This window comes from Pinus tabuliformis, chromosome 7 (assembly GCF_031772625.1).
Source record: "Pinus tabuliformis cultivar Carrire ecotype Pingquan chromosome 7, CPIR1, whole genome shotgun sequence".
Lineage (NCBI taxonomy): Eukaryota > Viridiplantae > Streptophyta > Pinopsida > Pinales > Pinaceae > Pinus > Pinus tabuliformis.
Genome location: NC_142293.1, coordinates 312,857,093 through 312,881,352, shown reverse-complemented (window position 1 = coordinate 312,881,352; position 24,260 = coordinate 312,857,093). Strand labels below are relative to the sequence as shown.

Here is a 24,260-nt window from a genome sequence, read left to right as displayed (position 1 = left end):
TTGGGAGAATAAAACCCATGAAATTATTGTTGTTTGAGAATAGAGCCTAAACACATGTGACTTGCGGGTGGGAGTTACAACTATGGTTTTATATAATAGAATTTTAAAGTTACATGTTATTATAGTATTTTATTGGACTATATTTTATATTTGTGGGGCCCATCAATATTTCATTGTGGACTTCTTGAGCCATAAATTTATCTGTGGAGCATATATCATTTGTGATAGTTATTTGATTTCGTTGTGCTGCCTTGAAACAATTTGAGTCTCTAATATGATACAATTAGAGAACTCAGGAGGGATGTGTTCTAAGAGCAACTTGTATCTCATGTCGAGAGAGAAAATGCCCTTCATATCTCCTAACTTGGCTGCCAATTTACCCTCTAATGATAGCATAATAGTTAGAAGCTACTCTAACAATTAGCCTATTGTCTTTGTCGCGTGAGCATCCAAATTGAAAGCTAGAATTAAATAGCATGCATGAATATTCTAGAGTAGAGAAGTGGGAATTTGATTAAGACAAATGAATTGTAAATTGCATGAGAACTAGCTCTTCCATTGCATCTTATTTGAAAGAGAGAAATATTTCCTTTACTAGTTATGGTGTCAATGTTGCATTGAGAGATTATTGTTGCTCTTGTTGATTTTTATGGATAGAATATAAATTTGTTTGTCCAAACCATAGCCCATAATTTTGTTGAGGATTCATTCCCTCATCTTCATTGTTAGCATAGTGCATATTGGTAAAGAGAATTTTCAAGAGTGTTCCACAAAGATCAAACACACTCTCCTTTTCAATGATTAGTGGGATGACATCTATGAAGGAGAGGAGGAAAATGGACCTAAGAAGCCTACATCAGACAATAAATCTTATGCCTTGATTGTTTCATAAGTAAGTGAAGAGGTGAGCCATCATATTACCTCCATTGTATATTATTATGGTGCTTCAAAGAAATTAAAGCACTTATATGAATAACACTTATAATTGGAGCTTGTGCAACGGTTGGGAAAACTCTTCAACCATAAGTCGAAGGCTTATGACCCCATGCCCTTGGCCTCTTATTTCATGCATGACATATATGCCACTGGAGTAAAGATAGATCTTTCCCTCACAACCTTTATCAAGGTCCTATACCCCACATATGCCAACTATCTTGAATCCATGCGAGCTAGTGGCCAAATAAAGTCTATTACGTTTTACTCTTTGGTAGAAAAGGTTGTAGAATGTGAGAAAGCCTTTGGGAAGAGAAAGATAACAACTCAACCCCTTGAAAAAACCATATCCCTTGCTCACAAAGGGAAGAATCAATCACATGATTCTTTTAGAGGAGAAAGCAGTAAAAGAGGATGTGGAAGAAAGAACTTCATGTGCATGGGGATAGACACAACCATGGTGAGAGGCTTGATATTCATTATGTCCATTATGGAAGAAATGGACATGATGCATCAACATGCAAAATCCCCTAGGAGAAGATCAAATATAAACAATAGCATAAATATGAAAATGGTAAAATGCCATATCTAATGAAAGGTAAACCACCTGAATCTACTCATTACATTATTTCTCATTGCAATATTGGAATAAGTGAATATTTGTTTTATACTGAACTTGTTTCTTGGAGAGATTCTTAGCTACTTGAAATAGGTGCAACATGCTACATGACTTGAATATTTCAGTGAAAATCTGATGGCATAATGCAATTTGTAGATAAATCAAGTCTCAAACCCTCGAGACTTGGTGTCATCAAGATTAAACTACCTAGATTCCCTAATTTACTTCTACATGATTTACTCTATCTTCCAAATTTGAAAAGAAATGTGCTTATCCCTTATGCACATTTGATAGCAAGACCACTCCACTCACACATTTGATGTAAAAGTAGAAATGATGAAGGCTTCCAACAACATGGTTTTCATGATTGGAGTGGAGGATGAAAGACTATTGAAGCTGAAAGGGACATATTCTCAGGCACAAAATTTTGCATGCCTCTCTCATCATAATGAAGGTACATTGTTATCTAATCTTCAATGGCATGCTATATTGAGACATATTAATTATGATAACCTTTATTTACCAAAAAATAATGGCATTTCTAGTTTTCCTACTGCTCCTAGGAAACTAAAGCAATGTGATGCTTATTTCCTTGGAAATCATAGCAAAAAACCATTTCATGGTTCCACTTCCATTGCATGTAGATAACTAGGACCAAAGCATTTGGATTTGTGTTTCCTTAGGCCTATTTCATCTTCTAATGGAAATAAGCATATGATGACATTTATTTTGATTACATCGAAATGTACTGGGTGTACTTATTGAAAGATAAATCTTAATATTTTGAAACTTTTATAAATTTTTGTGTATGGATTCAAAATGAAGCACAATCACATATTGGTTTGCTTCCTATTGGTAATGGAAGCGATAAATTGTACCATGGCTAGAGATGGGAGTGCTAAGTTTGAAGGTATTACAGCTTCTTTCCCATATACTAAGTTAAAAGGAGAAGTACCTATTGAGGCCTTCTGAATTATGCGATCTGCCCATAATGCAAATATTAAAGATTTATAACAATTCTTTTGATTTTGATCAATAGTTCTTTTAATAATCTTAATGAGATTCTTATTAGTTGACTCTGCCAAACCATTACCTTGAGGATAGTAATTTGCAGAATATTTTAATTTAAAACCTCTCTTTGGAACAAATTCAACTATACTACTCCCAGAAAAATAAGATGCATTATAAAAAATAAGGGCATTAGGTACACCAAACCTGGTAATGAGATCAATGAATTCAATGATTGCATCAGAATTGGCTACCTTCAATGGAATTGCTTCTACCCACTTTGTGAAGTAGTCTGTGGTTGTAAGGATGTATCTGTGTTGCTTAGAAGAATGTGGAACAATCTCTCCTATGATATCAATCCCCCACTATTCAAATGGTTTCTCAATGTTTACTGGTTGTAAAGGAAAGGTTGGTTTCCTTTGTCTCCCACTAGCAGTTTGGCATATCTTGCATTTCCTGACATAATCATGGGCATCTTTAAACAAAGTGGGCCAATAATATCTAGCATGTATTATCTTGTGAGCTGTAGTATCTCCTCCAAAATGTCCACCTGCTGGACCATCATGTAATTCCTGCAAAACCTTTTGTGCTTCAGTTTTTTCAAGGCATCTTAATAAAATTGAATCATAATTTCTTCTAAATAACACATCATCAATGATTTCGAAGTGTTTTTATTTTAATCTTAAAGCACGTTTGTTTTTGTAACTGAAATTAGGGGGAGCATATCCATTTTTCAAGTAAAATATCATATCAGCATACTGAGATTCAAAATTTATGATACTTATCTCGTTCACTTGAAGAGTATTATCTGAATCTTCATGTTCTGGAATATTAGAAGCTCCTGCTAATAACCTGCAAAAACCTTGTCCTCTAACAATTTTCGCTGGTTTAATATCAATATCATACTCTTGTAAGGTTGTTACCTAGTTAGCTCTTTTCTCTCCTACTTCCCTTTGAACTAGTAATTGCCTCACTACAGAGAATGAGAGTATTACTTTTGTGTGTGTTTTTAGGAGAAATGGTATAAAGTGTTTGATAGATTTAAGCACAACAAAAGCTTGTTTTTCTACTTCCGAATAGTTGAGTTTAGCACCCTGCAAATTGGAACTAAAGAAGGATATAGGTGCTTCTACTTGCTGATCATTGATTTGTGTTAAAACAACAACATAAGATGTTTCAGTGGCCAAAGTATACAAAATAAAATGATTAGAAAAATTGGGAGTATTCAATGCAGAAGCATTAATTATTGCTTGTTTGATTGAGTCAAAGGATTATTTTTCGTTATATCTCCATTTGAAAACTGAATTTTTCTTAATCATAGTTTGTAAAGGTAAGACTATATGAGAAAAATTAGGAACAAATCTTTTTACAAAATTTATCTGTCCCAAAAATGATTGCATTGATTTCTTGTTATGTGGCAAAGGAATATCAGAAATCTCTTTTATCCTGTCAAGATCAATATATATGCCTTCTTTGGATACAATAAACCCTAAGAGTTTTCCTTCATTAAGAGAAAAGAATGATTTCTTGGGATTTAGAGAAATCCCATACCTTTTACATCGTTCAAAGATCTATTTTAAATCATGTAGATGATTGGCCATTTTCTTGGAAAAGACAATTATGTCATCTAAGTAAACAAAAACTGACCTATTGATCAAACCTTTGAAGGCTATATCCATGGCTCGTTGGAAAGTAGCTCCAGCATTTATCAAACCAAAAGGCATTTTATGATAAGCATATGTTCCCCATTTAGTTCTGAATGTAGTTTTTAGTCTATCATCTGGATGCACCAGTATCTGATTGTATCCTAAAAAACCATCAAGAAAGGACATTAACTCTGAACCAGCTATTGATTGAAGTATCTGTTCCATTATTGGTAATGGGAAATTATCTTTTTGACATGCCTTATTGAGATTTCTAAAATCTATGCAAATCCTAATATCACCATTCTTTTTTCTTACAGGTACCAAGTTTGAAACCCATTTAGAATGTCTGACCGGGAAAATTATTTTAGCTTTCAGAATTTTATTCAACTCTACTTTGATTTGACTTTCCAGATTTGGGTGAATTTTCCTTAACTTTTGTTGTACAGGTTTCTCATCAGAAATCATTGGAATTGTGTGTTGAATGATAGAAGTATCATAAGTTCTCAGATCTTCGTAATTCCAAGCAAAAACATTTTTGTATTTGTTTAATAATATGATGAAAGCAAATCTTTCTTCTGATGTGAGTTCAAGTCCTAGATTGACATTTTGTGGTTTGGCCTCAGTGCCAAGATTTACTAATTCAAACCTTAAAGTAGAACTTTGAAGTTTTGCATTAGTGACCTTTTTGAATCTATCTTTGATATCATAGAGATCTTCTAGCTTGACCACAGATTTAGGAATAGAATTCTCATTTAGTCTTTGTTTTAGTTGAAGATCATGATCGCTTTCATCGATAATCTGATCATCATAAGATTTTTCAGAAGTCAAGAAATTTAAGATGTCTTCATCATGATTAAATACCCGCCAATTGGTGACATTGTCTGGGACAGATGGCCAAAAAATAATTCAATTGAAAACCTATCTGGACTATAATCCTCAGATGGAAGGATCTTAGAAGAAACATTAGCCAATAAATCAGCTACTGCATTCTGAGATCTAGGAATAGGAGAAATGTTGAATGCCAGAAAATGAGTTATGAGATCTTGAACAAGGGATTGATAATGTTTGAGATGTCTTGAGAGACAATGGATAGTGTTCCTTACTTGTTTGATGACAATTTCGGAATCACCAAATACTTTCAGATATTGAATATTCAGGCCTATTGCTTTATAGAGCCCTTGAATCAATGCCTCATATTCCGCAGTGTTATTGGTACACTCAAATTCTAGTCTACATGATAGCATAGTTTTTCCCCTTCTAGACTAACTAAAATACATCCTGCTCCTGCACCGTCATTGGATTTTGATCCATCAAAATATAAAGACAAAAATAAAGGCTTATCTACAGATTTATTTACAAGTTCATCGGAAAAACCAACACATCTTGAGGTATCGGTATGAGAGAAATTTTCAATTTGTGATGCTATACTATTAACAGGAAAATGTGATTGTTGAGCATTAAAATTTCCAAAGAATGACTCAGCTGAGTAATTTCCGAGAATGTTTTTATTGAAAGCTACAGGTTGGTTTTGTTATTCAAACTCTGTTACTGTATGATTCATGTGTTTTTCCCAATCTATTTTGATTTGTTTTGGTTTCCATTTATAGGGAAGCCACATGTGAGACCAATCAGTGGAAATGTAACCATGGAGTTTCTCAGACCAATCCCTGCTTAGAATTAAACCATAAAACTCAAGGATGTCAGCAATCAATATATCAATTCTTTGAACTACTCTGGGATCAGCTGATAACCTAATAGTAACTGAATTAATCTCTCCTAAAACTTGCACTTTAGTCCGATCTAATTGAACAATATGAACTACAAATTTCTAGGGTTCAATGTTTAATTTGGAGCAAACTAAGGCTGGCATTATGTTTGATGAAGCCCCTGAATCTATCAAGCAGTTATGCAGATTTCTATTATAGATCTCATAAGTCAAGAGAAAAGGAGGAGTATGAGAATTAGACCTATCTCCGATCAAAACAACATCAGTAGCATCTACTTTATCCGATGGTGGCTTACCTAATCCTTTAGTTTCCTTGGATAATACACTGGTTGGAAGAGGAGAAGAAGGTACCACATTCAATTCTTTTAGTAACAACTTCTATTGATGTTTGAGCTTGCTAAGTTCATGTAAAGAAATATTTGCTCGAGTCTTCTTCATGTCTTCCACGATGTTATAATCCATAGAGTCGGAAACTACTAACGTTTTAGATGATGATGGAGGATTAGAGGATGATGGTTGATTTTGGGTAGGCACAATTGGAGTTTTCTTCATGGGAGCTTTGTCTTTAGTAACAGGGCTTGAATTTTTCTTCTTTGGATTTGTTTGAATAGGCTCTGCTGCATTTTTACTTCTGGTATTTACGGGAGAGCTTCTTGTTCACTTTCATTATCAGAGTTGGGCAAGATAAAGTCCCACATTCCATGACATTCAACTGTTTCATCTTCTTCCATTTCCTCCGATGATAAAACTGTGTCTTCATCTTCATCGTCATCTAGATCTGATTCCACATTAGATATAGCATTAGGTGGTTTAGGGTCAGTTGACTGATTTCTTCTAAAGTTTCTAAATGGTTTTTTAGTAGAAGTTTCAGCTACCTGCTTTTTTATTTCCACCATTTCATTGGACATAGTTTTTAGAACCTTTTGTAAACCTTCCATGTCATATGGGTCTTTAACTGCTTTCTTTTTTGAATCATCTTTGAAAGTAACCTTTTTGGATTTTCTTTATTCAAGAGCATTTTTCTTTTCCAAAGAAATGATACGTTTTTCAACAGTGATCGCTTCCTTCATATTTTCTGCTAATGTGGGTTTGGCAGCCCTATCAACGAAGATGGCTATGTTTGAAGGCAAGGCAGAAATATACCATTCGCTTCAGACTTCTTCACTAGGCTTGGATGTTGCTGGAATTTTATTCAATAGTTTATTAAATTGAGAGTTGAAGTCTTTGATGGGTTCCTTTGATTCAGATTTCAGATTGGAGAGATCATTAATCAAAGTCACTGTGGACCTATCGTCTCCAAACTTGGTTAAAAATTGCTCCTCAAAAAGCATCCCAGCTATTGATGGATCCTGGTGGTAATGAAAAATACCATGATCCAGCTGCTCCTTGTAGAGTGTATGGAAATAGCCTAACAACAACTTCTTCTTCTAGACCCCATTCAAGTTTATTGACAGCATAAAATTATTTATATGTTCTTCTGCTAGTATGCCAATGTTCGGATTAAACTTTGGTAACAATATTTCAGGATGAGATGGTAATTGACTCAAAGGTGCAGTCATTGCGACAGCTCCTAGATTGGTCCATGGCCTTGGTTGAGGTTGTGCCATTGTTGCGCTAACGGTAGAAGAAGGTGAGGAGGCAGTTGAAAGTGACTGGGTAGAGGATGTTGGAGTAGCTGTGAAATAGATGGATGACTTTGCAATGGTTTAGATAGAATGGATGATGATGAGGAAAGAATCTCACTGTCAGACTCTAAAGGTGTCTTCCTAGCTCTTTTTCGACTTGGCAGAGGAAATTCAGTTGGTGGAATACCAAGCTTTTCACTATGTGCTCTAGTAAGAGGCTGGGATGGAATATATTGCGAAGTCACACTGCCTTGGGATAACTCAGACTATTCTTGGGATATTGAAAACCCTTGGAGTTTATGAATCAAGGACTGTACTTCAGGGGGTTCAAGAGAAGAATTTTCAAGTGTGTTTAAGTTTTCAACAGTGGGCGTTGTATTTTCCTTTTCAACTTATTGCTTAAAAATAGGATATTTAGAATGCGAAGGAGAAGTTAGAGGAGACCGTGAGGGAGTTTTACTCTTAGAATGGCCTATGGATTTGGATTCGCTCGCCATTCACAGTTCATGCCCTCCTTCTAGCACCAAAAATGTTGATGCCTCTAAAATCCTAGCACCAACATTGGGGATAACCACTCGGTTCGGACCTTAGTACAACTCCTTTTCCGTTTGGTATGGTGGCTCTGACTGGATATTATGGGACCAGTTTCCCATATAATGAATGGTTTGATGGATGATTGTTTTATAATGTATAATAAAGATGATAAGTGCTTTAACCTATAACTCAAAAATATACAAATATACTTATCTAACCCGGGTAATGTATTAACAATGCGATTTCTGATTATTCCTAACAGACAAATAATCATATAGATGAGTTACTTATCGATAGAAAGATGCATTGATAGATAATGATTACTTTGTTTAAGAAATTAAACAAAGTAATTATAAAAACATATCGCATTCATAACAATGTATATCGCTGACATATATCTTTAAAGTATAACAATTCTAAATCTTCAGAAATGACATGATAAATAATTGTTTGAAGAGCATACATATATCAACAATAGCAACTTTTAAAAGGAATGCTTCATCACATAAGGAAACAAGACAAAAGAACAGTGATAGAAATACCGCATGCATTTGAGTCTTTCCAATGTAAATAACACTCTGATTCCACTTTCTTATTTGAGAAAACTTCCAGGAGATACAAAAGTGTAGGTCTTGAAAAAGTTTCTTCACAAAAATGTAGAACCTTGATCCACTACTGATAAAAATATATTCAGAAGTACAAAAGTGTAACTTCTCAAGTCAAGTTTTATACAAATTGAGGACCCTTTCTTAAAAGACATGAAAGGGTTTAAATAATAAAATAAAAACTAACTGTCAATAAAAATCGCTTTGAGTTGTTGAAACTGCAAACATGAAAATCTAGGATTTGATTTATGAAAATAATAGTGTGATAGCCTTTGAACTGATTCATTGTATCTACTTCTTCTCTTGCACTCGTAGCTGACAAATTGAGAGCATTTCCTGAATTTCTGGAGGATGACTCAGCCTGGAATGTAGTTGACCTGTGTATGTGGCATCTGAAAGCTCGGGAACCATGCGATTGACAACGTCGGCAAGGCATTTGGTGGCCATCTACTGGCTGTGCGGCTTGACTAGGAAGAACCAAAATGCATCCCAAGTCAAGTTTTGCACTTTGCCGATTTGTTCTTCTCTGCTGGCTAGATCCTGTCTCCATTGATTTCTAACACTTTTGCCTTTGGGAGCTTTCCTGGGGAGTAATCGGAGATCAAGTTAGCTCCATATAAGTTGTCATTTACCAACTCGATCACACTATTCATTGTAGCCTTGGCTCTGGAAGTAGCTCTTTCGGCCTTTATTAACTGTGATTCCCACTCCAAAAACAAGACTTCTTTGTGCGATTCTTGGATTTTCGGTAGATTAGTAGCCATGCCTTCTTTTGTACTTTTCCAAGAGAGAAATCTTGTGACCTTATCATCTGTGTTTTCAAATTCTAACCTGGTGTCAACTGCCTGTTCAATGAGTGATGCAGTGATGATGCACAATGGGTCAACCAATGATATTTTATGGCAAAGGATATTCAGTTGCCGAGATAAGGCTTTAGTCACTTCCAGGGCTTCTTTCTTGAATTCATCAATCTTCAGATAACCTTTGAATTTCTCTACCTGTAATTGCAGCTGTGTGATTTGTTCTTCTTTGGCCTTCTTTTCCTGCTGAAGTGCCGCTTGAAGCTTGCTGAGTTCTTGAGAAAACTTTTGTTGTTTCTGGAGAGCCTACTGATCGATATTTTGTTTCTCCAGATTTAATTATTCTTTTAGTTTCTCATTCTGCTGTTTTTTCTCTGCTAGTTGTTGCTCAAGCTGACTGATTTTCTGCTGTTCCACTGCCATTTGCTCTTCAAGTTGGGTGATCCTTAGATCTTTTTCTTTGATTAGTTGGCTAACTTCGGAGGCCTTGTACATTGGAGTGGCTGTATAGGCACCTGCATATTGAGATAACTTAGTTAAATCCTCAAAAGGATTGACTTCTGAGTCTTTCCATACCACATTCATAAGTTCAACTTGAGGAGTTGAGAATGGTCCTTGGTCAATTTTCCTTTTTTTCCTCTATCTTTTGACCACAGTCCTATGCTTTGGACTGTAAAATACATCCAGGGGTGGTATTTCCTCAACCTTCAATACAATCTCTTCAGAAGGATTCTCTAGAATTATTTCAATATCATGCTGAGTGTTAACGGTGTCTGCCCCTTCAATTGTAATACTAGCAACAATAGGCTCCTGTGTTGCAGGCGATTTTGGTATGATGATATTTTGGGAGTCATTCTCGTTCTTGATCCACTGATAGAATTGCTCCCATTCCTTGATTAAGTTGGCATCAATATGCACATTGGTATCTAGAAGCCACTGGTCTTTTCATTTGTCTACTCCTTTTCAGGAATATTCTCAATAGTGTGTTATTCACAGTGGCCTTCTTGCTACACCATAGGGGTAGTGTTCAATAAATCCAGAGGTATGGTTTGTAACCTCTATGTCCTAAACTACATAAACTTATCTATCTCCCCTGCTCCCAATTTGATCCCTGCTAGATGTTTTACCTGTGAAAATGACTCAGTCGAAGCGAACAAGTCATCATAGTCATCTTTCTCATGTTCAAATTTGGCAAGTTTCACCTGAGTGGTAAAGTTGTAAGCCACTTCGTTTGGGTCATACTGTCTCTTAGGGATGACTGCTAACTTTAGAATTTTTATCTTCTTTTCTTCTTTCTCGGCATGTTTGAAATCATGCAGTGAGTAAGTACCATAGCGGAGGGGAAATGTAGGCCACATTTGTTTCTTGGACTCTTTGAGGTTCCTGGACATTCCTTTCTCCATTATCTAGTAAGCTATTTCTCTGGCCAATAGCTTATCAGGAATGTACAATGGGAGAACATGTGGATCTGTGGTGCTGCCAAAAAGTCTGACATAGGTGAACTTTTCTTCACTGAACCAACTACCGATTGATGTTAGGTCAATGCTGGCCTCATCGGATAACCAAGGAGCAAGTTTGTTGAATATGGCCTGATGGACGGGTAAAACAAAACCATGGAAAATTCTATATATATGATCTTTATAATGGGCCTTCCACAAATACTTATGATAAATGTGAATAGGAGTTGGGTCTTGAGGAGTCCATTTCCAACCTAGAACGGGAAGTCAGAATTGAAACAGATGGTATCCATAATGTAGGCGCTCATATAGAATCGGGGTATTATCCGGGTGGTTACATACCTATTTCTTCTATAATCAAGGATTTGGTTGGCCATTTTATCTGATAAAATGGTTGCCCAATCCATGATAAAAGATTTAATCACTGATTCCATTAAAGGCACAATTTCTATGGAAAATCTAGCTGAATCAGAGGCTCCAAAGAGTCTACATATTATAGCACTAGCATAGCAATAGGGAGATGCTAAGGAGTCCACAGAGTACATACCAGAGGATTCATGCTTATGCTTGTTTAGGAAATGTCTCCATTGCTTGATAGGTCCGACTCTACCTCGTTCTCCTTGGCGAAAGCTTCTAAAAATGCCTTGTTGTAATGTTTCTAGGTGTCCGGCAAATGATACATCTTCTTGACATCTTCTGCCCTAAATGTCCTGAACATCCTTTTATCGGCTATAAAGAATGCTCTATTGGTTATGTTGATACTCTCTATTACCCATCTCACCAGTTCATTATATGGTAACACTTTCGCATGGGTTACTGTTTTGTGGAGGAAGGAGCTAGCTAAATCCTTAAGAGTATTTTCTGATTTATCACTTGAATCAGCCGTTCCTCCTTCTTCTTCAATTTCGGTTGGATCCTCAGCTTTGAGTATATTATATATGCCCTCCCATGAAGTCTTGCCAAGGCCTAGATAGGTAGTATCAGCTATCAGTACCAACTTTGCTGGTTCATCTTTCGCTATGACGGGGACCTTTACTTTCTGAGATTTCTTAGACATTTTTACTAGACTAATGATTTCAGATTCGCTCTGCAAAATGAAACAAAAGGACGTAATAGTGGAAAAACTTGTTAAAAACTAATACACAACGCACAAGACTAACAACAATTAAGCATGACAGATGCTACGAATCTAGGATATATTAAGCCACCATGGATGAAATCCTTGAAGGATTCAACCATAACTACTTCTTAATGATTTCCCCGTAACTTCCAACATGAAACTTTAATGCTGTGATGGTATGTCACATCGCAAATTTATAACGGTCCTTTTTAGAATGGGTATCGTGACTTCCCGATCGGCGATTAGTGATAATCACATATTGTAGATCGGGAGTTACAAGTGCCATGCTTAAATGGTTCCTCTGCATGGTTGTGATTGCGATCAATGGTGAGCTGGCATGGGGAGGCAGCATGCTTTAAAATTGATAAATCGTTTAAATTTTCTTTATAATTGACTTATAACTTTAAACCGCACATGTTTGTAATACTTCATGTTTTACCTTTATCGAAAGCGCGATATACGATAATGAAATCACATCGGAAGATTTCAAAGGAGCTTTTGGGATGTGTCTTATGATTTTAGCGATGCGCGATTGCGATCGGCTTATCGCATCGAAGGTTTTCCATGGAACACTTGGGACATTTTCTTAACGAGTAGTGATATGCAATTTCTGATAGAGTTATCACATCGGCAGATCTCAATGGAACACTTTAAGTCCATCATTGAGATAAAGGATGTGTGCGATGTGACAATTCGCTTTTATAATTATTTCCTTTGATAAAGATTTTTACGATAAGGTTTATTATGACTCAAATCGGATTGGATTTTTTAAGAGGACTTCCATGGGTTCAAAAGTTTTGCAAATTGCAATTGCAATGTAACCTACCCTAAAATCAAATTTTTATTTGACCTATTATAAAAATTTATTTTCAAACATTTTATTGATTTTATTTATATTCTAAAGGGGACCCATTTCTTATTAAAGTCTTATATGAAAATTTTTTGATATGGGGAGGGTTGTTGTATAGCACAACATGGTCCTAGATTCATCACCCACTGCCACAATGCATTGCCTTCATTGCGCTGTAATCCCGCTTGCGACTCCCGACTAGGATGATAAATCGGAGCCACGCTCTTGAATTTCCCCTAGAGCAGCCTTAAGTGTGTCGCTGTTTCCCTCGGCTACGCTCCCCCTGCCCCCTTAATGCTCCAGCGATCTCTTCGTTCGCGGGATTCCATTATAAATCAATATATAAGTAGCCCCACGTCGCAAAAACGATATAAATGCGCAACATAATCCAATTTGCTGCCAAGCGCGCATATCTGCGGAGTTCTGTATTAACGCCGATGCGATCGCGCCTACGAGGATCACTTCCACTGGCTCCATAGAGCCACACAAAAAGGGGGGAGGGTGCAACACTAAGACTTCCCAGGAGTTCACACATCCCAGTACTACTCTAGCCCAAGCGCGCTTAACTGCAGAGTTCTGATGGGATACGATGTAGAAATTTTGAATAATTTAACACATATTCAATGGAGATTATCCTGATCATGTACTAATGCGGAAAACATACACAATACATAAGCTCCTCTACGTTGATCAAGAATATAGCAGCATCAATAACAATAAAACATCAAGAGCATTCACACATTAACACAGTTTGTATCACGGGGAAAGCATCTCGCTAAAAACCCCACACTATCTGTATATTAATGATTGAGTCATGTAACATTACACAGCATAATACTTCTCACAAGTATCTCCACCTCTGTTACACACAATACAGCTCAGATCTGATCTCCAAATCTCTTCCACTGCTTGCCTGCCTCCACTGCTCAATACCTGCTCAAGAACTGATGAGAATTGCTTCCCAAACTCGATTTTCACCTGCAAAATAGTCACTCACTCTTTGTGGACGTGAGCAAAGGCTAAAATGCGGGCCAAATACGTGAGCAAACTCATTGGCATACTCAATCCCTTGATTGTGCAAGATCTGGTGCACAACTATAGTCACAACTGATAGCAATCTGATTCTCTACCACCTGTCCCTGTTGAACTGAACATGCACTGACATGCAACTGAGTTAACTGATGTATTCTTTAGTTGTATTATGAGTTAATAATTAGTTTAACAACTCATCATTAGTCTATCTGCAGTTAGACTAACTACAACCAGTTTAACTAAGTTAAACTGAACACAACTCCATCAACTATACCTCCAGTCCACTAAACTCAACTCACTTGAGTTCTAACTGAAGTCATGCATGCAACAACTCAACTGACTCATAAGAAAAACGAATTTCCTTCTGACAGCTGCATGTGCCACTTCCGTAGCTCAAACTGAAGTGCTCCAAGAGAATAAGATTAAGTTTATAGTCCAAATATTATTGTGAGATAATAATATTTGACTTTTCTATTTTTGACAGCCAGTCTAAAAATAGACTTGATCACTCACACTTTCATCAAAAATAGAAGTCCATCTATTTTTCCCAACTTGATCAATCATCCATAAACATAGACATGATCCATATGTCTAAAAATAGACATAGTCTAAAAATATACTTGCGCCAAAAATAGCCTGCGGGCCCACTTAGTGAAGGCGACTCTTTTCACTAAGCTCCATCATCTTGTTGCAATCTCAACATACGATGCATTAACATTGGTATGATCACACCCGCAAAGATCTCGCCCCCTCCCCCTCTTCAAGGGAGATCACTGAGCCACGAGGCACATCTATGGCCTTGGATCTGAATCGGTGCAACGCAGGAGCTCGCCCTCTTCCCCGACTTTGGTGGTGCCTCTCGCCCTGCGGGGAGCTAGTGAACCAGGGGGGAAGAGAGAGAGAGAAGAAAAAAGCGTACGTTCCGCGACCACCGATGACACTGCGTGGCCTTTCTGTGAACGATCCACGGTTCTTCCAAAACTCGAACTCCTACAAAAGTGTGCACGATTTAAACCTCTCGCCTACTCTCCTCGTGTCATATTTGCTACAACGATGTGAACGGTCCTAGATTCATCGCCCACTGCCGCAATGCGTCGCCTCCGTTGCACTGTAATCCCGCTCGCGACTCCCGACTAGGATGATAAATTGGAGCCACGCTCTTGAATTTCGTCTAGAGCAGCCTTAAGCGTGTCACTGTTTCCCTCAGTTAGGATCCCCTCCTTAATGCTTGAGCGATCTCTTCATTCGCGGGATTCCATTATAAATCAATATATAAGTAGCCCCACGCCGTAAAAACGAGATAAACATGCAACACAATCCAATTTGCTGCCAAGCGCACCTATCGGTGGAGTTCCGCATTAATGCCAGCGCGATCTCGCCTGAGAGGATCTCTTCCACTGGCTCCGCCGAGCCGCACGAAAAGGGGGGAGGGTGCAACACTAGGACTTCCCGGGAGGTCACCCATCCCAATACTACTCTAGCCCAAGCGCGCTTAACTATGGAGTTCTAATGGGATCCAGTGCATTAACACTAGTATGATCGCACCCGCAAAGATCTCACCCCCTCCCCCTCTTTAAGGGAGACCACCGAGCCACGGGGCCCATCTGTGGCCCTCGATCCAAAGTGGCGTGGCGTAGGAGCTTGCCCTCTTCCTCGAATTTGGCAACGCATCCTGCCCTGTAGGGAGTCAGCAAACCAAGGAGGAAGAGAGAGAGAGAAGAAAAATGCGTAAGTTCCGTGACCATAGATGACACTGCGTGGAGCTCGCGTGGCCTTTCTGTGAACAATCCACGGTTCTTCCAAAACTCAAACTCCCACAAAAGTGTGCATGATTTAAACCTCTCGCCTACTCTCCTTGTGTCATATTTGCTACAGTGATGCGAACGGTCCTAAATTCATCACCCACTGCCACAATGCACGTTACACAGTATTTTGTCACCGACTCCGCATCCCCTGATCCTAGATAGAGTTAGTCCCTAAATGACATCTGCTCTTTGTCATATACCAAAATATGTGTCCAAATCTTCCATATTACTCAAGAAGATTGCCTAAGCTCATTAATCCTGAAGTTGACCCATTTTTACCCATGTTTCAAAATCGTCGCAGGTCATCAATATCCTGCCTGTGACGATAGCCCAGAATGAACTAACGCCTCGCGATGTCATCTCTGAGTCTCAGTGTTTGACCCACGATGACCCAGATATGGAAAATTAGTTCAAATAGAATACTTCTGGGTGGTTCTGGAGCTAGTTGTTGGGTCAAAGAAGTTCGCCTCTCCTCATTTGAGATGGTGGTTCCGCCTTTTGAGTAACCTCCCATGAAGATAAGCTTCCTCTCCCCTCATTTATGGAGGCTCCTCCTCTTATAAAAGCATCCTCCATGGCTATGATAAGCTATTTCTCAGTTAGCTAGTTCTTGGTTTATTGGATTGATAGCTTACAGTTTGGATTATTGATAGCCTAGCAATAGCTTGTGAGGTATGAGAATAGCCTTTCATGTTGTGGATTGATAGTGTGAAATGGTTTTGTAAGAAGGAAGCCTTGTTGTGATTACCTTAGTTTCTGGGAGACCTTTGAGAGTGAATGCTTATGGAGACATACTGATCGGACCCTTCGAGGAAGCTTGCGATGTCAAGGCGTGGTTGTAACCTCTACTATTATTTATATTAATACAATCAATAGTTATTTCCTATATCCTGTATGAAATGTATGTTGATAGCTTATGGTTCCTTGACTCTGTAAGTAGATAGTTCGTTGTTGTACTCTATTACGTGTTTTGTCGTTTTCGTATGTTGTTTCAGGTGAATCATTCATTAAGGAGAAGAAAGTGATAGCTGAAGCGATGTGACGAAGACTTCATCGAACACCGGTATAAGGTAGGCCTCTTTAACGATAAATATTTAAGGAATTAGCTATTGTCTTTGTCTTGCTGTGACTAGACCCACTCTAGGGCTAGAGGGGTTGTCTCTGTCCGCAGAGGGAACATACCTGCATCACAAGTTGGCGACCACAGTGGGAGTGATTTGTGTGTTGTCTCTTGATTTTGCTCTTGTTGTTTTCGATTGAATTACATAGTGTCTCTTTGTTTGGAACTGAACCATCAGTGATTTGGATCACTTGAGTAGATCTGGTGTCTTTCCGTTGTTTTTGCCTTGTTTTCCCTCTTTGTTAAGATCATCGTTGTTTAATTCCTAACAACTGCGACAAATCGCTCCTATTCTCTTTACCCTCGCTGTACGTCGTGAATATCCTGTCATACAGCTATGATGATTCCTGAAATTGGACCGTCGCTGAGAACAGGTGTACCCTTGCGATGACGTCCCTCAGTTGACCATGCTATGCTTGCAACGATTAGTGATCATCTCATGTTGTCAGTGTTGCGCTTGCGACAATTCCTATAGGGTTAATTTTTACAGCCCTGCCTCCTGAATAGACCAGTGTAGCTTGTCCTTTGCTGTTTCTTTCACCTTGTTAAGCTTGTTTTGATTGTGTTTACTGAGGCATGTCCTTCTTGGTTCCATTTGTATGAAATTTGGCTTTTTGGACTATGTGACCTAGGTCTTTTAGGGTTCCATCAAGAATTCGTTGGTTTTGGGTTGCTTGTCCTTTCAAGTTTCTGAACTACATCCACAACAGTCTTGTTGACTTGTTTGAAGCTGTTCTCTTGCTACTTGCCCATCTTCCTGGTTGATCCATAGTGATTGGTCATCAAACTAGCTTGTTGTGTTGATTTGATTTCCATTCACTATTGAAGCATAGATTACATTTGCCTTTTGATTAGTCAGGCTCTGCATTAGCTTGTTTGTTATTTATTCCAAAAAAAAAAAAATTGCACTCATATAGTATACAAAAATGAAAGTATGTTTGCATTAGTAGATTCTTTATGATTAGGAATTGAAAAGAAAAATTCAAATCTTTCATTTTTCGTCATAGTAGTTGCGAGATAAGCGAAAATCGATGCATTGTGTTTCCTATTGATTGGATTACTTGCTTGCACTGTTGTTCTTGCATTTGCTTGTTATTGTCTTCGTTCACTTGGAAATGAACTCCTTACCCTCATTTAGGTAGTTGTTCATCGAAAGGAATGGTTTTTTGCTCATCTAGTTGCATTCTAGGAGTGTTAAGCATACATTCGATAGGGCCTTGAAATCGAGACTTAATTCAAGATTAACTGTTAAAATCTATTGAATGAACTTAAAAACGCATTGGAACCTAACACTCACATATCTAGAGGTCTAGGCTAGAGACGTGTTCCAGCGTCATTAAACCTAGTTCCTATTGTTCTCACTAAGGTTGGGTGATTCCTCCTTTTGTGATGCAATAGATGCTAGTACGGATTTGTGCTCCTCGTACCATCGCGTATATATTGGGAGACCCCACTAGGTTATCATCCTATTATCCATAGGAAGCTGAGTCTACTGCCTTACGAATCATAACGCACCGAACACAACATTCGGGAAGATTGACTGTCGTACGAAAAGTCCTTGGTCATTTCTCTTTCATTTTATTACCAAGGTGTATATGCAGTTTTACGATTTGTCTAGTAAACCTCTTGCCTAGAATTCCAGAGCAGTCACTTTCATTCCTTTTCGACTCTTTAAAAGTAAAAGGATCATCTAAGCACTTGTCCTTTCAGGCTCATTAAACTTCGAAGGCGACTAGAGTCATCTTTAGCCCCTTTTCTCGACTCTTTAAACATGAAAAGGCAATGTTTCGTTCTAGCGTCATAAAATTTATTTGTCACGATAACATTTTACCTATTAATCTTGGTCACATTGTGATCACATCTTGACATATTTTTTGCAACCTTATTGATTATATCTTTTCTCCTAGAGCTTTTGAGCTAGGCCATCCTGGCAGACTCACCGACTCCGTCGTCCCTGCCAAGTGACGGAGAGCCACTTTCTCCTGTCTCTTCTGAGGTATCATTTGTTACTGGTACTCTTCCCATTGTCCCAAGTGTTCAACCTCTTGATTCTCAAGCTCTAGGTGAGGATCCTTTTGATTAGACTCCTCCCAACGTTTGGGACTTTTTAGACGCAGATCTCCCATCTACTCCTCCTGGTGCTTCGATTCCGATGGCCACTTCCGACATGGATGAGTCAAGTCCTATTAGCAGTCAAGAAAGCCTTGGGTCAACTGGGGAACATCAGTTTCCCCTGGAAGGTTTTCCTTTCCACACTGCCCCAAATGTGTCATTTCCACTTCGCTATAGCACTCTGGCTGACATACTTGGTTCTACTTCTCTGCATCAGAGCTCTATGTGGTCTCGTACTACCGTTCCATCTTCCAGACCTTTTATGTCTGCTCAGTCGGCCCTGGCTTCTATACCTCACACGCAGGTTACGTCCATCATGTCCGTTCCATCAATGCCCACCGTGTGTGTGGCATCCACTGCTCCTTCTGTTAGTGCGGTTACTGCATCTTCGGTAATTACTACTGTTACTGGGATATCGTCCAGACCTGCTGGCGGCAGTCCTTCACCTTCAGTTTCTGGAGTCAGTCAACCTACGGGTAGTGTACCAATCCCTTCGAGTTCCATTCTGGCGGGATTGTCATATGAGCAATACTTGTATGCTCTCCAAAATCTAACCCATAATCCTTTGGGTTCTCAACCGTTGTCCATTCTGCATAACCCTCCGCATTACTATGATCACCGTGGAGCTCATATTTATTACACTGGGTCACTTCCTCCAGGGGTCCCAGTTGAGAATTACGTTTCGCTTTCGGTTGCCTGGAATCATACTAGCTATCATGGTCCGCAAGTGCAACCTTCAGGTTTGTAAGGGCAACCTTTAGGCCTACAAGGACGACCCTTTCAGAGGAAACCTTCGGCCTCCACAGGTTCCTCTTTTGTTTATTTAGGGAAACCTTTTGGTCAGCCAGGTTAGCCTCATTTCCAGCCAGGCCAACCTGTTGCCCAGCAAGGTCAACCTTTTGGGTAGCTAGGTCAGCCTCAGTTTCAGCAAGGCCAACCTATCGCCCAACAAGGTCAACCCTTTGGTCAAGTATGTTGGCCTCAGTTTCAGCAAGGTCAACCTATCACCCAACAAGCTCAACCTTTTGGACAAGTAGGTCAACCTCAGTTCCAACAACTCCAACCTTCTGGTCAGTTGGGTCAGCCCTAGTTTCAACAAGGACATCAATCCAGTCAAATCAATCCACCTCTCAGTCAATCGGGCGTTCAGATGCTAGCTGGTTCTCAAGCCCCACCTGGTTTCCAGACTCAGGCTGGACTCTAAGCTCAACCTGGTCTCCAAACTCAAGTTGGATTTCAAGCCCAACCTGTTTATCAAATGCAGCCTGGGCCTCAGGCACAGTTTGGACCTCAGCCGCAATACGGTCTCCAAGTACCTCAGCAACCCCAAGGGCAACCTCAGGGTGCTCCGTATCAAAATTATCAACAACCATAGGTCAATCCTTATCAAAATTTTCAGTAGCCATATGCTGCCCCTGTTGGTCAAGCTGGTAACCAATGGTTTGTTGGCGGTCAAAATCCGGGACAACAACTAGGTTATGGCATTAACCCGCCCAACTATAACCCTTATGGACAAAATCCATGGGGGCAACAAGGCTCTGGTTGGAACCCTAATGCTGGCCCTTATCAGAGGCCTATGATGTCCTTTAACCCTCAATTACCTTTTCTTACGACTTTGGAACTACCCGATGTGTCCAAGCTGATGAACGACCCTATCCTTCATAATCCATATTGGCCACCAGTTCCGACCAAAATTCCTGGTGATTGTCCTAAATTCGACAGTAAATCTGGAGAGGATCCCCAAGCGCATGTTATGACTTATCACCTCTGGTGCTCATCTAACTCATGGCTTGATGATTCTATCTACCTCAATCTTTTCAAAGGACTCTTACTGACTCTGCTGCAAAATGGTATATTGAGCTTACCTGTGGGACTTTCCAAGACTTCAATTCGCTTGCGATGGCATTTCTTACCCACTTTTAGTTACCGATTCATATGAAATGGGAACACATATCCTTGCTTCTCTGAAATAGGACATGGCTACTCACATCTCTGATCATATTCATGAATGGAGAAGGCGGTGTCGTTTGATTAAGTTCTGGATCCCTGATTATCTTCTAACTAATTGGTTTACTACCTCTTTTGTCGGTCTGATAGCCCGAGATATTGCTATGGGGGCATGTGTTACTGAAGAGCAAGCTATCGTGCATGCTCAGTATCTTGATTTGGTTTATTCCCAGTCTGGCATGCTTTATGATGTCTTGCCTGATGCTCCGTGACCTGGAACTTCTAAAGCTCCATCGACGGTGTTATTGGTTTCGTTGCTTCATCTTCCCGAAAGTCTTCCATGACTCCTACGAAGCAAAAACCTATCGCTCCTAGTGAAGGTGCTTCTCAGTCCACATCTAATACTGGCAAAACCTCCGAAGTCAATTCTATTCAGTCCACCACAATAGATAAAACTTCGAAATGTAAGAAGAAGGGGATAGGTAAAAATAAGGTCGATCCACCAAAGCAAGATCCTCCTAAGCCTCCTGTCGATGATGGTTCTAAATGAAAACCTAAGTATCCTTGTCTTATCTGTGACGAGGATCACTACACTAAAGACTGTCCTAGATGGTTTGAAGTTAGTCGTTTTCTTAAGGGGACTCCAGGAACTCCTATTGTACTTAAAGAACCTTTTCCCTCCCAGCAAACTCAAATGGTGGTCGATCAACCTCAGTCCTCTTCCACTTCTGTCTCCCAAGTTTTTATGGTTGGGACTATCCCTATTCATGTGAGTACTCGAGCAAAAGAATCACCTTCATTTGCCTGCAAGGAACCTGAAGTCCCTTCAAACGTTCCTTCGTCTCGTTCTAGCCCTCTTCATATTGAATGGCCCAACACCGCATCTGCCATTCAACCTCCTACTAAGGGACTTCTCCAGAAATCTTCCTATAACCCCAATGCTCGTGCCGCGCAACACTATAGTATTGTTGAAGACTTAGCTCAAGCTCCTTCGACTATGTCCACTTTGGAAGTTCTCCAAATTTGTCCCCCCCAATGGAAGTCTCTACTATCAGCCATTAGTGGCATTGACCTGGATGATTCAGAATTAATTACATTCGATCTTGAAAACCATGTGCCACGATTGCCTCATCAAATTCATTTTCTCATTCAAGTCATCATTAACTCGAAGAATATTCACCGTACTGTTATTGATGAGGGCATCTCCACTTGCATCATGTCTGTTGCTTGTTGGAAGGCCATCGACTCCCCATCTTTGAGTCAATATCCTAATACTTTGGAAGCCTTTGATGGAAGAGATTCTTATCCATTTGGTAATCTCCCGCGCTTGCCTATCACCCTGGAAGGGAAGACAGTTGAGGTTGAAGTAGAAGTTGTTGACGCTAATTTGACTTAAAACCTTTTGTTAGGGTGAAGCTGGATGTACGCTATGTGTGCCGTGGCTTCGTCGTTATTTCGTGTACTTCATTTTCCTCATCAAGGGAAAATCGTCACGGTCGATCAATTTTCTTTCTTCGCTTCCTCTTCCTTGGATGACAATGTTCCATTTGTGGAGCATACCAGTATTCCCTATGAGAGTGTGGGTGCTAGACTCTTTAAAGATCCTACCCTTATGGGTGTTTTTTCACTCCCACCTCTCAATTTCTCCTCTGTTAATATGATTTCTACCAATCCTGATCCTTGGGTGATTCCTATTGTCGATCAGGTAGATTCATGGGGTGAGGTTATGCCGTTGAGCCCTGCCAAGCTCAACTATGTTGAAATCATTTCAGCTTCGGTTTCATCTTCTGACTCTGCTCCTTTGAGCAGATCTCTCGACACGTATGTGCAATCCCCTTGGTTTGGCGACGTTGTTTCTCCAGATCCATTACAAGAGACATTTCCTTCCAATGAAGCAATTCTTGAGACTATGTCTTTTGAGGATCCTCCTTGGTTCGATCATCACCATCGTTCCTCGTTTCTCCCAAGCCATGGGGCCATGACTACCTATCTAGGTTCCGTTGCTTCATCTTCCCGAAAGTCTTCCACGACTCCTGCGAAGCAAAAACCTACCACTCCTAGTGACAGTGCTTCTCAATCCACACATAATACTGGCAAAACCTCCAAAGTCAATGTCGTTTAGTCCACTGTGGTAGATAAAACTTCGAAAGGTAAGAAGAAGGGGAAAGGTAAAAATAAGGTCGATCCACTGAAGCAAGATCCTCCCAAGCTTCCTGTCGATGATGCTTCTAAACGCAAACCTAAGTATCCTTGTCTTATTTGTGACGAGGATCACTACACTAAATAATGTCCTAGACGGTTTGAAGTTAGTCGTTTGCTTAACGGTACTCCAGGAACTCCTGTTGTACTTAAAGAGCCTTTTCCCTCCCAGTAAACTCAAATGGTGGTCGATCAACCTCAGTCCTCTTCCACTTTTGGCTCCCAAGTTTTTATGGCTGGGACTATCCCTATTCATGTGAGTACTCGAGCGAAAGAATCTCCTCTGTCTGCCGGCAAGGAACCTGAAGTCCCTTCAAACGTTCCTTCATTCAGTTCTAGCCCTCTTCATATTGAATGACCCAACATCGCGTCTGTCATTCGACCTCCTACTAAGGGAGTTCTCTGGAAATCTTCCTATAACCCCAATGCTCGTGCCACGCAACACTATAGTATTATTTAAGACTTAGCCCAAGCTCCTTCAGATATGTCCACTTTGGAAGTTCTCTAGAGTTGTCCCCCCCAACATAAGTCTTTGCTATCAGCCATTGGTGGCATTGACTTGGCCGATTCAGAATTAATTACATTCAATCTTGAAAACCATGTGCCATGATTGCCTCAACAAATTGCTTTTCTCATTCAAGTCATTGTTAAATCGAAGAATATTCACCATATTGTTATTGATGAGGGTGCCTCCACTTGCATCATGTCTATTGCTTGTTGGAAGGCCATCGGCTCCTTGTCTTTGAGTCAATCTCCTAATACTTTGGAATCCTTTGATGGAAGAGATTCTCGTCCATTTTGTATTCTCCCGTGCTTGCCTATCACCCTGGAAGGGAAGACAGTTGAGGTCAAAGTCGAAGTTGTTGACACTAATTTGACTTACAACCTTTTGCTAGGGCGAACCTGGATGTACGCTATGCATGTTGTGGCTTCATCGTTAGTTCGTGTACTTCGTTTTCCTCATCAGGGGAAAATCGTCAGAGTCGATCAGTTGTCTTTATTTGCTTCCTCTTCCTCGGCTGGCAATGTTCTGTTTGTGGAGCATACTAGTATTCCCTATGAGAGTGTGGGTGGTAGAATCTTTAAATATCCTGCCCTTATGGGTGTTTTTTCACTCCCACC

At 39.6% G+C, this 24,260-nt stretch overlaps 1 non-coding gene across 1 annotated transcript; it reads right to left on the bottom strand.

Moving 5' to 3' along the window:
- Positions 1–15,383: 15,383 nt before the first annotated feature.
- LOC149247165 (5S ribosomal RNA) lies at positions 15,384–15,502 on the bottom strand. Its single transcript, XR_016267542.1, has one exon. It is a non-coding gene; the product is annotated as a 5S ribosomal RNA (ribosomal RNA).
- Between the last annotated feature and the right edge of the window lie 8,758 nt (positions 15,503–24,260).